Below are 4,767 nucleotides of genomic sequence, written 5' to 3'. Positions count from 1 at the left end.
GTGCGCATAATATATTCGTAATAACATTTTCGAAACCCGGCGTAAGCATTTTTCAGCCGTTTCATCCCTTTTCTGGACACTTAGGGGTTAAGGCTACAAAAGGTCCTGTCCACTCTACATCTGTATCCGCATCCCGTATCTGTATCTGTGTCCGCTACAGCGTCTGTGTGTGTGTGTAACACCTCGCGCCCCATCGCCCAGCCTCCGCAAACCGCATCTATCACAAAATTTCGACTGCCCGGGATGGCGGCAATGCCCGGCAAGGTCCCGGGAAGGTCCTGGGAAGGTCCAGCCGAGCCCAGTCCCGTCCGGTTGGGTCCGGTTAAGTCCGTTACGGGCCCTGTCCCGTACGACAGGCCTAGCGACACGGTTGACGGTTGCCGGACGCCGGACGACGGCGATGTTCGACCCATTTCGACCCCCCGCCCAAACCGCACGCACTCTGAGCAATTATTAAACGAGTCTCTGGAACGTTAAATTCTGTCCACTTTGGAGGCGGAATGCACTGGGAGAAATGTGAACTTAAAAATAAATATTAACTGGGGAAAGTTTGACACAGAAATTGTCACGAATTTGCAAGCAGTTGAAGTTGAAAAGGGTAGCAAAATTTATTTATTTCAATTAATTAATTAACAAATTGTTTAGATGACAAAATTGATTATTTTTTAGTAAGTTTTGAACTTTAATTTAGCATAACATAGTAATTCAAAAATATATTTAGGGTAAACATTTTTAGCTTCTTACGACGCAAATTTTTATGTTTTATTTTATAAGGATTTATCACAAGAGAAGACGGTTTTTATTTCTAAAAATATTTAAAATAATATTAACTAAATAAAATAAAAATACTTATTTAAAGTAACAACTGTTTAAGTATTAATTAAGGCAGGTTTCTAGTCTTAATAAACTTTATTTAACTTCAACAAAATTTCCCTAAAGTTATTAATACAAAGAATAGTTAGCACTTTTAATATGATTTGAAGTATTTATTTCAAGTGGAAAGCTAATTATTTTATTATTTCCATTATAACCCGAACTTCGGCTTAGTTTTCTTCAAGTGTAGAACCATCTGCGGCACTACTCAAAGACCGGGAGTGAGAGTGACCGGCGATGAAAAATAGAAATCGCAAGAGTTTGTTTAACAACAAGTGAAGGGGTTTGTTTTTTATGCCGCCGCCACCTCTACACCCCCCGTTCCTTGGACTAGGCTTAGTGCTTACATTTAGTATGCCATATAAGACCGTAAATACACACAAATGCACATAGGCATTTACATGTCAAGCCACATACTCCTGAGATACATACTTATCCGAGTATATAGGTGTTTCTCTTCTGTGTGTGTGTGTGTTTTGTGATTATAATAACGACTATAGAGGAATACAATGTTGGTCGTTAAAAAGTGCCAAAACTCATTAGATACCTCCCAGTTTACTATGGACAGTGCCGAAAATTAACCCTTGAAGTGCTCTTCGAGGACGCAGTGAAGCTTGATACTCATGGATTTTTCAGTGAAGGGGATTCCTATACATTCTGTTAAACTAGATTTAAATATTACCTATATAGCTCTCAAGGGAGATTAAGAAGATAATATAAAAGAGCTGAAAATGCTAAGAATTCTATATTTATGCTTTAAATAATAACAAAACATAACATAAAACTTTCGAAGAAAGTATTCTTTATAAACTAACCGTTTCTTTAAAATATTTTCCTTCAAAAAAACTTTCCTTGAAGGCTCTCCGCAAACAGGAAGCGCTGAAAATTCAGAATGTCCCATTTCCTATTACCTTATTTCTCGGTGATTTGTCAATGCTGCGAACCGAAAAGTTTGACACTAATACCCGCCAGATAAATACCTTTGCGGAAAAAACTTTATTTGCATGTCCTGGATGTCCTGGCTAACAGCGGTGACGACGACATCAAGTCATTTGTTAAGATTAGCTAAATACCCGCACGGCTGCTTAATATTCATACCCGGATATCCTTGCGCGTTCACGGGGAACCCGTTCCCAAGACAGGTAATTGCTGCAGTTTGCTGTAAGGATGCAAAAGGACAACCGGTATTTTGATTGGAACCGAAATTCCTCGGACCCAGCAACTGTCATTTAACCGGACAGTGTGGAATGGAAAGTAAAAACAGCTTCGCTTTGGGATATTTTATACGTAGTTTTCTCACGAAACCCTCAGTGTCCTGTAACGGAATTTTTCCAAGCGCCTGATTTATTGACGATGGGACGAACGTTGACAGGGCTCGAAGTCCGGCGACCTTTAATCCAGTTTTCCATTGAGGCGCCGGTGATAAGTTCCGCTCTTACCACAGACAAGAATAAGGGTTACATAAACACAACACATAGGGCCAGGCTCTCGAGGAGGCTTTCTCCAATGATTTGAATACTAAATAAAGAAGCGTCCTGCATGCTTTTTATATGCAAACACTAAATGTTTTACGAGTTATATGTTCGTACGGGTTTTTATTTTATTGTTTGTAAAAATAAATAAGGTCAGGGTCAGCTTGATTCAGCTACTACTTCTCCTTAAAAATAAGAGTTGAGGAAAGAGAAGTCTTGAGTAAAGCCTGTTAATATTTATTTGGGATTTAAAAGAATCAAAATAATTCTTTGTCTCATTAAATAACAAAGAATCAAAGGATGCTATCATTGATTTTAATATTTATATATATTTTAAATTGGAATAAATAAATACTTATATATTATATTTTACCCTCCACAGTTTCCCTCTCAGAACTCTCCAGATTTCGCTTAAGTTCCTTTTGCGGTCAAGGCTTTATAAGGTCTTCTGGATGAAGAAAAAACAAACCCTTTGCGTGTCAGAATGTGTGCAATATAATAGCACCTCAGCTGAAATCCGGTTTTTCAGATTTCAAAATAAAAGTAGCCTCGAAAACAATGCGAATGTCAGCCAATTCGCTTGTCTTGTGGAATCCCTTTGGTGCTCGGGCCCCGGCTAAGCCTCTTATCACCGCACTTTCCACGTTTGATCAACTCGACTCGTGTTAATAACGAGACAATTCTGACAATAAAGTGAAAACTTTATCGCGCACAATGACATATTCATTAGGATGTCCTTTCTCAGGATGACATCGGTCCGCAGGACTCAAAGGCAGCACAGTCTGCCTGACTTACACGCGCTAATCAAAAGGGATGAATATCCTTCCGGCTCTTTAAAATCGTGGCAGCGAGATAAGTTCCTGTGGTAAATGCAGTGGCATTTCTGTGAATGCTATCACAACATCCTTCAGGTAGCCATCATAATATTGTATTAATCATGATAATTTCAGGAACAAACGAGGGAACACAACTTTTGTTGCCTTTACAATTTCACAGTTCAGCAAAAACAAACAAATGCGAATGAATTTTTGAAATGATTTAAACAGATTACAATTACTATTAGTTGAAGAATCCCTTAGAAAACACACATCCCAATCTTAAATCTTCACCATAACTTGTAAATTTAAATACAAAAATAATTTGTATCCTTTTCCAAGTTCCCTTACGCAGACTTTTAAATCAGAATTTTCCAAGAATATCGCTTGAACGCGAACGAGTTAGTAAAACACAACAAACGGGCAAAGAGAGATGATGACAAAGTCTCTGGTTCAGCTTTGATGTTCGCAAGGACAAAAGGAAAACAATGCCCGGTAAAGAGAACAAAAAATAACTATTGAAACAAAAACATAGAAAAAAAGAAAACACTTTTTTCACCAGAAGACACAATAAATTGCAATTTATATCAAAAGTTGTATTCATCATCATCCTCATCGTCATCATCGGCCGAGCCGAAATTATGAGGCTTTATACAAAAGTGCACAAATCTTTGTAGGTTTTCTAGGATATATATATTAGGACATCGCCATGGAACGAAGGATAAAAGTAATTTCAACTGCAGAGTCGATTTTTTAATGTAAAATGTGAAAGTGAGGGCACAGAAATAAAGATTTTACAGGCTTAAAAGTGCCTTTTAATTAAGGAATTAATATAAGAATTGATTACTAATTTAAAATATTGCAAATGTATTTTTAATAGTTACTAATTACATCAAACAAAGTGGCTAAGAACACTGGAAGTGGAAAACTAATTAATCACACTTATTTCTTAATAATAAATATTATTATTAAAATAAAACCCTGCAACTTTTCATATTTTATTTAAGAATTTAAAGCCTTTTTTGTAAGTAAACAATAAATAATAATCTATGATTACTACTTTTGCTGACCTAAAAAAAAAAGAACCAAGAAGAATTTTAATGGGTTTGCAATCCATTCCCCCCATGGAGACTCCTCTCATTTCCATTGATCCACGCTGCCGCTGGACATTAAGTTTCGTGCCGGATGGCAGGCGAAGAATGGTGGGTCCTCCGTTCGGTTCCGCGACTTAATCTTGCGCGATCGTTTTCCATCAAAGGGTTCCTGCTCACATGCAACTAATCTGATTGTAATTGAGGCATGCTAGAGAACGAGAACGAGAACGAGGATGCGGATGCCACGGCGGCAGAACGAACACGCAAAATGCAGAAGGTTCGCTTCGATCTCGTAAAGGTAACTTGGTAGCCAATTATTCAAACGCGAGGATAAGAAAGCAAATAAATTGACTTCAGCCGGCATGGGCTTTAGGCGGGAATCAAAAATGCTCAAGTGCTATATATGTATATTCGGTATATATAATTTTTTACCTTACAGGAATATGGTGAAAATTGCGATTATTCCAAAAATCTTGTTGTGATCCACATTAAGCTCACGCAAATTCCTCCGCC

Source organism: Drosophila kikkawai, chromosome 3R (genome assembly GCF_030179895.1).
Source record: "Drosophila kikkawai strain 14028-0561.14 chromosome 3R, DkikHiC1v2, whole genome shotgun sequence".
Classification (NCBI taxonomy): Eukaryota; Metazoa; Arthropoda; class Insecta; order Diptera; family Drosophilidae; genus Drosophila; species Drosophila kikkawai.
Note: the sequence above shows the minus strand (reverse complement) of the source record.